Here is a 12,273-nt window from a genome sequence, read left to right as displayed (position 1 = left end):
CACTGCAAAAATAACGGTATTTGCAATAGTTGAAGTTCGAAATTTAAGGTTTACCACTAATTCAGCTGTTTCCGACGCCACTCTTTCTTTTTGCTTGCTGATATCCACAAAGAACAACGGATATAATTTTATATATTCAAGCAAGCTTAACCCAGATTGACAAACAAGTTCATTTGTGCCGTAATATTTTTCATCAAAAGAGAACGCATCTGAATAAGCCATGACCACTCTTTTTTCTCCAAAATTCAAGTCGTAATTGTAATTTGGATACTTTATTCCATTAACAGTCACGTAAAAATTGCTAACATCACAATGGTCGAATAGTGATGGATTAACTGTTTGACTGGAATTTCTGTTTGTCTGAAGTCCGAACAAGATAAATCTTGGAATGCTTTTGTCAGTAACTCTTCCAAGCGACCAGGTAAATTCTGTTTGACCGGCTGGAATAAGCTGTCTTTCACATTTGTTTGATTTATAAGCCACTTGAATGGGAATTTTTTGAGCTATTAAATTCATGAAATCAGTCTTTTTCGAAATATCCAATTCAACGCGAGGCATATAAAGTCTGAATTTTTTAAGGTTGATCATTCCTGCACTAACGCTCTCCGCTCTATAAATCGCATCATCACATTCTTTCTTTGTAAAGGTGATGGTATGCCTAAACCCATAAACAACTTTGTCATAGGTTTCGCAAAATCCAAAAATGTGTTTCAACGGAATTTTAAACGAAAAAGCTCCAACGGATGTAGTGTCTGCAAACAAGTGGTCTCGTCTAACATTGAATCCTGAATTTCCAACAAGATTTGACGTATCCATATACCACATCTGTTTTAATCCATCAGCAAACTGAAATCCATAAGGATATTTCATCAATCCAAGTATGGTGGTGGCTGGACCTGGATACATCACTCTTTCCACTTGCTCTCCCGACAAGTCATAAGTCACATCATTAAACAAATACATCAAAGCGTTGTTCACCAGTGCAATGTTGTCTTTAGCATCATAAAAGGTTCCATCGCTCTTTTTCAACACTCCTTCAATAAGAATGTAAGCCTCTGATGGTACTGTTTGAATTGATTGACAGTCTATCTCAAAAGTAATCGTGCCTGAAGAATTTAAATCGAGATTGGTTGGAAGGTACTCAAAAAAATCAACTTTTTCAATACCAATATCATACTCTGGGTTCTCAGTAACTCTTAATCGCTCAGTACTTATCATTTTTTATATAATAAAAAAAAATTTTTTTTAATTCATTTAAATGTCTCTCATTGCAAGTCATCGCAACAAAATGCTATCTTCATACTATTTTCATGCCCTGCCCCATTTTCACCAGGTCTTGGATTCGAATCGCGTTCTTTTTAGACATTTTCTTAATTTGAATAGATGAACCAGTCTTTAATTTCTCAATGGTCTTTTTACCTTTATCAATAGCCACGTCTTTAGCAGCGGAGATGGCTGAAAGGGCTAACTCTGTCCCAGCAGATTTTGCAGCTGTAATCGCTTCTTGTCCAATTTTACTTGTAGCAGCATTTTTAAGCAAATTCACTGTTGCTTTTGATACACTTGACGCAGCTGCTCTTTTTATGAAATTTTTAATCATGTCCACAATACCACCTCCTCCAACAACGTTCTTTTTCACATATCTTCTTTTGTTCACAATGAGCATTTTTTAAATAAAAACAATTTTTTAAATAATTTTATCAATAGTCCTCATTAACGATTTATATTCCTCTTTATTAATCTCTCCTTGTCTCAACAGCTCATCGCAAATAGCAACAGCCACATTTCTTGACTCTTTATTCCCAGCATGCCATGCAGCAATACTCAATTCAAGCTTTTCCACCAACGCATTAGGATCGCTCGGAAGAATAATGACACCGCGACCTTTTTTACCTTTTTCAATACGCATCATTTTTTCCCAAATAGGAGCAATAAGTTGCTGATACTTTGGTCTTCTTGATGATTTCGGTTTATGCGGTTGCGAATCAGATCTTATAGCATCACTATCCATTAAAATTTTTTCATAATTTTGCAAATCTTCATCGGTATAGCTCTTTGGTATTGTTAATTCAGTCATCAGCTCCCAAAGACCTTTTGTCCCTTCATACCTTTCACCACCGACAATGATATCATCTCCATCTATTTCAACCTCCATTTTCCAATATACATTTTATCTCCAACTTTGTTCACTTCGAAAGGCCTTTTCTTTTTTTGATCGACTGACAGGCTCTTGATCATCTTTTCATTGCTCTCTATGATCGGCTTGAACAGCTTGCTCAAATCAGCTTGAAAATTAACATCTGAAATGTTGTCGTTGACGCTGTTCTGATAAATTCTCTTTCTTCTGTCATTAATTTGTTTCACAATTTCATCCCTTTTATTCAGGTCTTGTATTTTAAAGAAAAACATCTTTTTAAAATACGTGGAAAAAAACATAAATTGGTTTTACGATTATGTTGATCCTTTTTAAAATACGTGGAAAAAAAACATAAATTGGTTTTTACGACTACGTTGATCCTTTTTTAAACAAATTGTTAAACGTTTGAATCGCGTCTTCTCGACCTTTTTGGATCAAGTTTTCTTTAGTAACTTCATCTATTCCCTTTTTGGTTTTGGTTCGTATTTCCACCGTCAAGGATTTAAATTTTTGAAGCTCCCCAAGAATCAATTGAAACTCTGAATCGCTTATTTTTCCGTCTATCAACGCTTTGGAAATGTGCTCGCTGATGGTGTTCAATTTCGACTCAGCCAACACTTTGATCTTCTCATGCTTTTCCGCTTTTAATACCATCTTTTTATTCACTTGACCTCCAACAATCGATAAAAATCCCATGCCAATAGCCACACCTTCACACGCAATCGCTACTGGACTGGCAATAATCGTAGACAAAAGCCCTATTCCAGTCGCACCCAATGCTATACATAATCCTTGCATCACATTGTCCACATTCGAAATGATCCTAAACACACGATGGTACTTTTTGCTCAGATGAACTCGCTTTGCTTTTTCACTCTCTATCTCTTTCTGAATCTCGCTTATTTTATGAAGACGGTAAACATGCCCTCCTTCTTCTATAGGAGCTGATGGAAGAACTGGATAAAGTTTTTCATTCAATATTTCCATTTTTATTAAGCGAAAAAAACTATTTTAAATCAATGTAACTAATCTTACAAAGTTTTTCTCCTTTTTTAACAATCACGTCCTGTTTGCTGTTACTATTCACGTCCATAATAACATCATCTACAGACTCTGAAATAATAACTTCGTTTTTTCTATAATTCAATTGATCAGTAATTTTATTCATTAATGTTATCACTGCAACACCTTTCTCCAAATTCAGCCCAATGGATAAAGCTATCATTGTATGTGAGAGAGCAGCAAATTTAATGTCTTTCTGGGCAAAAATCTCATATTGTTCGTTAACGTTGAAATAAGGTGGATGATCTAACGTTTTCGTAGACACAATAATGTTGTTTGGTCTTCTTTCCTCCAACTCTCTAACCCTCTCTTCCAAAATTTTTAATTGCAAATCCAAACTATGAACTTCTGCTGAGGCAACATTTCTAAAAAACTTGTGAGGAGCATGCATTTTACATATTAAAAATAAATTTTTAGATCATTTTTGCAAACTTAACAATTCATTATTATCTACCCATGAATTAAACGAGTCTGGATATCCCAACCATTTGACTAACGACTTGCTCTTGGTTTTGCGAATGACTTTTTCAATTCTGAATATGTCTTGATGCGTCTTTTGCATCTCCTGCTCGTAAAAGGTGCCTTGAATTTCTTCACCGTTAGCGTCAGCGATTTTATACGTGGGTGGATTCGTATGCTGAACATTTGACACTGTAAAAACCTCTTCAGTCCATCTCGGCGTATACCCTTTTTCAAAATGAGACTTCTTTTTTACGATCCTCACTTGATCACCTATGAGAAATTTTGGTTTTGCTGGTAATGTTTGATCCTTTCCATACAGATTCCACCATACCCTACCTTTATTCTTTTCATCGCTAGCTTCCACTGGTGTCATTTTGATAGAAGAGTGCTTTGTGTTGTTGTAATTTTTCACCATCTCATCTAATACGTCAATGTATTTATTGGTATTGTTGGCTGAAAAATATTTAAACATTCTCTCTTTCATCGTTCTGTTCCATCGCTCGACAACACAACTTTTTTCCTCGTTTTCAGTGGAGTATAATTGCACACCCAACGCTCTCACGTGCTTGTTGTAAAACTCTTTTCCTTTATCTACCCACAATTTGACGCATTTTCTTTCACCAAAAATCTTTTTCAACGATTCTGCCACTTCAAGACCCGTTTTGCTTTTTAACGGAACGATCCATCCATACTTTGAAAACACGTCGATCACCATGAGTAAATATTTTACGCCCTTGTTGAATTTTGAAAACGATTGCATGTCCACCAAATCTGCGGCCCATATTTCATCAATGTCGTTTACAATCACCCTTCTTCTTTTAAAATGATGAATCACCGGTTTATGAAGCTCCTCTGCAAGCTGATCCGTCCATTTCAAATCACTCACACCCAATCCAAATTTAGCTTTGGCTTTGATGATGGGAGCGATAAGTTTTCTTTCGTTCATTTCTTTTTGAGTGGGATTGGGAATCGAATTCATTTCTTCAAGCATCATTTGATCAGCCAAATTTCTGCTTTGAACGTCGTTTAAATATTTATATGCCAAATCATGGTGATACGCTGCATTGTCCACTCTGTCTACCGGTTTGCTCCAATCTTGATACATGTCCGTGGAAGTGAGTCTTTTGTCTAAATTGGTTCCAGGTCCTGCAAAATTCATCCCTGGAATGTGCATTTCTCCTGGAAACTTTGCCCATGGAAGTTTTATTTTTTTTGAAAAATTGTTGATCGATTCCACCAAGTCTCCTCCATTGACCGCATGCGAAGATGATCCTTTGGGCGTATGAGAAGAAACAAACTTGCATTTTGTTATCCCACAAGAGTTGCAAGTCCCTTTCAACATAGGTCTGTTGTTTTTTGTGATCTCGTTTTTCAAGTGAATGGTTTTAGTCTCTCTTCTACACTTAACGCAGTACATTTTAACATATATAAAAACTTTTTAAATATAAAAAATGGAAGTGATGAAATTGTCGTGTAAAATTGGGAAAACCAAAAGAAACAACAGCAAGCTTTTACCGAAAAGCATTCGAGGAATCATCGTTGGAAAGTCTGGATATGGAAAAACAACGTTGCTGCTCAATCTACTTCTCAGACCGGGATGGATAGATTACAACCGATTGTATGTCTTTGGAAAATCTCTTTTTCAACCTGAATACAAAATACTCAAAAGATCCTTCGAAAATAAACTTCCTAAAAAGGATATTGTTGATTTGTTAACGGATGATGTACAAGACGAAATGGAAAAATTGAATTTAAACCCTGAAGATGTTGTTAACAACCTTTCAAAAAAATATTCCAACAATGATGGAGTGTCAATTTTTTGAAACAGCGGACGATGTGCCTGAACCTGAATCCTTAGACTCGACCAAAAACAATTTAATGATCTTTGACGATTTGCAATTAACTAATCAAAACAAGTGCGAAAAATATTACATCCGAGGAAGACACTCTAACGTCGACTGCTTTTACCTCGCTCAAAACTATTTCGAGATTCCAAGACATACCATCAGAGAAAATGCTAACTTTATTTGTCTCTTTAAACAAGACCAAAAAAGTGTTAATCACATTTATCAAGACCACGTTTCGTGCGATATGAAAATAGAAGATTTTAAAGCCTTTTGCAATCATTGCTGGAATGAACCTCACGGATTTGCCGTTATTGATCTCTCTTCTAAAAAGAACGAGGGAAAGTACCGAAGCGGGTTTGACAATTTTTTATTTTTCTAAAACAATTTAAAAAATAATTTTTATTTAAAAAAAATGACAGGTATAATAATCGATGTAGATGGAAAATCAAGTGTTATCACCACTGATTTTTTGGATAAAATCGTTTTTGACGAAGGAAAAAGTTATGAAATGGCTTTTCTCGGTCTTGAGACTTACAACAGCATTCCAAATGTAAACAGTAAAAACAATTCTTTCAAATACAGCATGAACAATGGAGCTAATTGGGAGAACATTATCATTCCATCAGGAAGCTATGACATTAAAGACATCAATGAGTATTTGCAAAAGTCTATTTTAAACACAATAAAATCAGCTCAACGTGGAAGTTATATTATTGCAAATAAAATTAATTACTCTCCAAACAACCTTCAAATTGGAATCAATCTTAATACTTTAAAATCAACCATTAAACTTGGCTTGAATTATTTGATTGACTTTAATGTGGAGAATAGCATCTCTTCAGTTTTAGGATTTACTAAAAGAAAATTAAATTCCAATTCCGAATACGAGTCGTAGAATTTCAAGCATTAACACCATCAGAATCGTTAACAACGTTATAGGATCATCCTATATTAATGGAACCCAACTCAATTGCATTTACTCGTTTTATCCGAATGTTAGTCCTGGCTATAAAATCATCGAGAGACCAATGCATTTGATTTATCTTCCTGTTAAACTGTTTGAAATTTCAACAATGGTTACTCGCATCATTGATCAGAATGGAGATTTGGTTGATTTTCGTGGAGAGGATATTACAATACGATATCATATTCGAGAAGTGAAATAAATAATTTTTAATACATAAAAAAATGAGCAATTATCAAAATATCAAAATTAACATCTCGCAGAGCCAATCTGATAAAATTAAAAAAGCCATTCAAGACAAAACCGATACTAGCATTAAGCTTTCTCATCAAGACTTGAACGGTAAACATGTTCTCGCTATCACTAATGCGCAATTGAACAAAATTAAAAAAGCGTATGAAGCTGGTAAAGGAGTCACACTCAAACTGAGCAGAAAACAATTATCATACAACTCAACCATTGAAGGCGGATTCATCGGAGCTCTTTTACCGTTATTAGGTATGTTAGGCAGCACTCTTGCTACAAGAGTAGTTCCTGCTCTAGCCACTGGATTGTTAGCAGGTGTAGGATCTTCTGCTGGTTCCGCTATGGTTGATAAAATTGCTGGGCGAGGTCTTTTTTACATGAGCAAAAATAGAAAAGGAATGAAGATAAAAACTTTAGGTGGAGAAGGATTGTTTATCACCCCATGGACTAAAAATGTTCACGGTGATGGACTCTTTGTTAAAAATGGAAAAGGCTATCAATCTGTTGGAGCCGGATTATTGCTCGGACCAAACTCACCCTTCTCAAGCATACCCTTTTTAGGTGCTATTCTATGAAAAATCGCTTGTTAAAAAAATTCGGATAAACTTTTTAAGAAATTAAAAAAAATGATCAACTTTCAATGGATTGACGTAGAAGGAATTGTTTTACCTAATGAAGCTTTAACTAACTTTCAATTGATAAAGTCTGCTAAACAGTTAAAATTAAAAAACTTTCAAGGCGTGTTTGTCAGGGATGAGTTACCAAAAAAGCCAAGAAAAAAAGAATGTGGTATTGTGAATACAGGAGATTCAAGCACTGGTGGGTTTCATTGGGTGTGCTGGTATAAAGACGCTGACAAAAAATACAGCTTCGACTCTTATGCTCAACCTCCTCTTGTCGAACTTGTCCATTATTTAAAAAGCTCAGTTTATTATAACAGCGAGAGAGTTCAATTTGGTGATACGTCTTATTGCGGTCACTTGTGTCTTTATGTTTTGAAAAAATTGAATGAAGGTCTTGACTTTCAAGAAGTTATTAATACCTTGTGGTGACTGGTTAATGACTAAACAAGAAAAACTCACCACCATGAACGTCTTCCGATCACGTCATCACCGAAGAGATCAACAAAGTCGCACTCAGCGCTAACGACGACAAAAGACACATCTTGGAAGACGGAATTCACACCTTGGCCATCGGACATTACAAAACAAAGCAATAAAGAAGAACAGGCATCTTGAAGAACTGGTATAGAAATAACATGATTATTTTTATACTTCTTCTTGATTTTTAAAGACGACTCTTAAGTATTGGTTTTGTCATGATATGAAGTGTTCACCATTTTTTATGCATCCTTAAGTATGGGAAGGGGTCGATGTCCTGGAACCGCCTTTTGACTATATATCACCCTTTAAAAAACGAAAGTCTGTAATTAACTTTGGTTCGTTTTTTTGAAGAACCTTCGATATTCCATATCCATTTACTAAACTTCAACATGCTGGAAAGTATTGTGAGCCGCTTATCCGAATACTAAAGAAGTTTAAATTTCTTCAGGGAACAGGTAACTTGGTCTTTTGCCTTCAGAGAGTTTTTTTTTTAAGTTTAGACTGGAAAACGTCTTAAGTTATAGAATGCAATACATTTCTGTTGACATATTAGAAACCTAAAATCAAAATGACGTCAATGTGAAAAAAAAAAAGTTTTACGCAAACCAAGTTGGCTTAAATAAAAAACAGATTTTATTGAACTGACAAATTAAATACAGCAATGATTTTTGCCATTTTAACGCCTTCAGTGTTCCCTAGTTTTTTAAGTTTATTGCTTTTGATGTAAAATAAATCTCAAAATAAAAATTTCTAAAATCATAATATCTATGGCATTTTGATACTGTCAATATAAGTTTTGAGGTTAAGATGGAAACTTTCAATACCGAAACTAATTTCTTGTTAAAAACCGATAAACTCGTAAAAATACAGATAAACTTGTAAAAATACAGATAAACTCGTAAAAAGGTTTACGAATGATTTGGACCCTTTTGTTGGGTGCTCTAACGCCACGAGTAGCTTTTTTTTTACCATGGTAAACTTCCTTTGTCATTTTAATTTATAATTAAAGAAAGATTCTTGCCCGTCAAAATCATTGTGATTTATATGCGTCAAAAAACTACGATGCTTAATGATTTTTTCAATCCTATTGGTTATTTAAAAGATTAAATGCTTTTTGTTAAACCCCCCTCCCCTAAGAACCAACGATCAATTTACAGAATTTCAGCGCAAATATTTACAGATTGTTTGAATATTACGTTACTAAAATAAGATTTCTTTTTTTTTTTTTTCAAATACGAAAAAGCTTTAACCTCCAACAAAAATAAATTGCACGTAAACTTGCAGAAAAAGAAATTTATACAAAACCAACCTCGCGAGATCAGTTTTTTAAGATTGAGACAAAAAGATTCTTTTGATAACAGCTTTTAGAATTGTTTTAAAAAAAATCGTCGAAGAAAAAGCAAAACGCATAGATTGTTATTTTCAATATTTCTTCGCAAATGTCTTTAAGCCTGCATTAAAGCTCAGCATTTGCTCTGATACCATTATTTAAAAGAAACCCAGAAGACAATTATATTTGAGTAAAAAATGATTATTTCAATAACAAAGAAAACAATATATAAAATATATTTTTTACGTTCTGCCCCACGTCCAGTTCCTTGCTATACGTAAATAGGATGACTTGCACTTTCTTTTTTGTGTTAAAAATGTTTTATGTGAGCTGCAGAGACTTTCAAATTTTCATTTGATTCAAACAAATCACATTTTGTTTTTTAAAATGATTCAAACATTCATCGCATTTTGTTCTTTAAAATGTTTTCCTTTTTTTCCTACAAGTCAGCCATCCCAAGTATTTAATTGAACTCTCAACTTCACAAAAAGACGTTTACGATCCATTGACAACGTTTTGTTTGGATGTAGAAATCTTTGATATGAAGTCCCTTTGTTTATAGTTGGACCTGTAAAACTATTATTTGTAAGTAATTTCAAATTTTTTTCATTATGCAATATTAGTTCCATTTTATATAAAGGCAGGACTTAATTCAGGAATAAACAGCATCTCTGTATTGATTAAAAAAAGTCTAAAACAAAATGTTTCATCCTATTCCAACTCTAAAATATAAGACTGATCACAAAAAATTCAAGCAAGAGATTAAAATCAGCCTGCAAAAAGATTTTATTAATAACATCATGAAATGTAACGTTGATTAACAATTAGATTTTCTATACATGCATACCAGCTTTGACTTATGTAAAGGTTTTGTGCTAACAAAAGTAAACGTGTGTAATACCACTGCTGATTTTAAATTATGCACAGTTGTTGCTCACACAAAACTGAAGGATCAGTTAATATACAATGCCTTCAACTCGATGATCTCTTAATGAAGTCAGATAACGTGTACAAAACTTGTTTTTCTAAAGACAAAATTGCTATCACTATCATAGTGTTCAAATACTTTGTGCTAGTCTTTAAAGATTCTAATAAATGCAGACATAAATTCACATGTTTCTAACTTAGCAGGCAAAATTAAACAAACTAGAGCAAATTTAAGACAAAGATCCTAATGCTAAAAACATAGAGCCATTGGTGGAATTAGAAAAAATACTGAGAAAATATCTTGATGTAAGTCTGCATTAAATCACAAACAAATAACAAAACCTTCTTTGGTTCTGTTCTTCAACTTCCACTGCAAGTTTCTATATATGATGTTAATGATCAAATTATCCAATACCAACATTGGGTAACTTGCTCTATTATTGGCAACTTATCCAATAATGATATCAGATAATATGCCACCAATGAAGCAAAATCCTTGTTATAAACAACTTAATTTTTGATAGACTTATTGTTCTAGATATATCAAGCCTGTGTTCAATCAACACCTAAGTTGGATGGAGAGGACCTCATCAGTAACATTTGTAAAAAAAAACAACTCTTGAACCTGGTTGACAGGCTTGTTCCTGCCCACCTCAAAGCAAATACATTGTTAGCTGTTTAAACACACTTAATGAGGTCAAAGATAAATGCTTCAGCCAGAAACATAGTTCCCATTACAATGATCCCATCTTACAATGATCTTGGCCTTAGCGCAACCTCTAAAGTTCATGCATTTATTGATCATTTTCACCAATTCCTTGAGCTAAAAAAAGGACAGTGTGGACTCAGGAAATTATGAGCTGGCATTCGAGGCTGTTTATATTTATTTTAGTCATTTGTTAGAAGACTGTAGATACAAACAACAAATCAGAATCTGAACTATTCCAACTCACTTCAAAAATGATGATACATACAATTCAAGATCAAAACTCAAGATCAATCCCAGTTTTATAGTCACACTTTGTTGTCATATAGTAAAAAAAATAAAACTAAAGAAAAATGTACTTAGAAAAGGGGAAGCAACCTAAAGTATTTTCAAAGCAATTGGAGTAAAAATATTACTTAAATACTATTTTATTACATTTATTTCTTCAAAAAATGTCTTACTTAAGCATCACAAGCATATTATTCAAAGACTTTACCAATATGCTACAAAAAATGGTTTTAAAAACACCATGAAAGGGAGCTAAAACAGAACACTAAACAGAAGTTTATTATCTGATAATTGAATGAAACTTGTACACAGTTTTCTTTGATTTAAAAAACACAATGAATTTAAAAAATATTAAACATTGATTGTTGAGTATACAACTGATTTATCTAGAAAATGTTTACCTTATCTAGAACTACTTACTTTCAAATATAAATGTATATGATAATTTATAACAACTGACGTTATTATAAACAGTTCTTTTTGCCTCCATCCATTACTGAATCCTTGTGTCAAGGATGCAATTATAGAAACTGCTCCAAGAATACTTGTTGCCAGCCATTGATGAATATACACTTACCAGAACAGTCAAAAACATGAACTAGTTTAAACGTTTCCATTTAATCAATATCTAGCTAAACATCGCTCTCTGTGTTTTCTTTATTACTAAACGGAATTTTTAGTCTTTACTAAAGCGATTTGAAAATTGCAGCAAAAGATAGCAGAATTCATTTACATGTAGATAGCAGAATTCATATACATTCAAAATGAAGGGTCATCAGAAAATCGCACCACTTTTAGCTCGATTTTATTTCTTTTATCAGTACCAATGAAAACAAATTTGGAAAAAACAATTACCAAATTTTACATTCATTGCACATTAAGGTACTATTAAAACTTTTTTTTTTCGTCAGTATGAAAGAGGAAAAAAACGTCAACAACTTTGTACTAAATCGATAGAAAGTTTTCCTTTTTTCCTTAGTCAAGAGTTCTATTCATCTTACAAGAACGTCTTACATGATTAACAAAGTTTTATCCAAAGATCGAGATTTTAATCGTCAAACTATGCTTTTTACAAAGGTTGAAAAAAACTAAAACGACGGTATTTTATACTATTTTATAACCGTAAAATATTAGAAAAAAAAGCGAATGAAAAAAACTAAAATGACGGTATCTTATACTACTTTTGACGCCGTTCAATGTC

The 12,273-nt window shown here is 33.3% G+C and overlaps 1 long non-coding RNA gene across 1 annotated transcript; it reads right to left on the bottom strand.

The window, feature by feature from the left end:
- Positions 1 to 9,336: 9,336 nt before the first annotated feature.
- LOC149882201 (uncharacterized) lies at positions 9,337 to 12,162 on the bottom strand. Its single transcript, XR_016445137.1, has 2 exons — positions 11,493 to 12,162; positions 9,337 to 10,176 (listed from the first exon to the last, which is right to left on the bottom strand). It is a non-coding gene; the product is annotated as an uncharacterized LOC149882201 (long non-coding RNA).
- Between the last annotated feature and the right edge of the window lie 111 nt (positions 12,163 to 12,273).

Source organism: Hydra viridissima, unplaced genomic scaffold (genome assembly GCF_058129835.1).
Source record: "Hydra viridissima isolate aposymbiotic clone 2 unplaced genomic scaffold, HvirCarnegie_v1 scaffold_11, whole genome shotgun sequence".
NCBI classification, from domain to species: Eukaryota; Metazoa; Cnidaria; class Hydrozoa; order Anthoathecata; family Hydridae; genus Hydra; species Hydra viridissima.
Note: the sequence above shows the minus strand (reverse complement) of the source record. Positions and strands in the feature narration are given on the sequence as shown.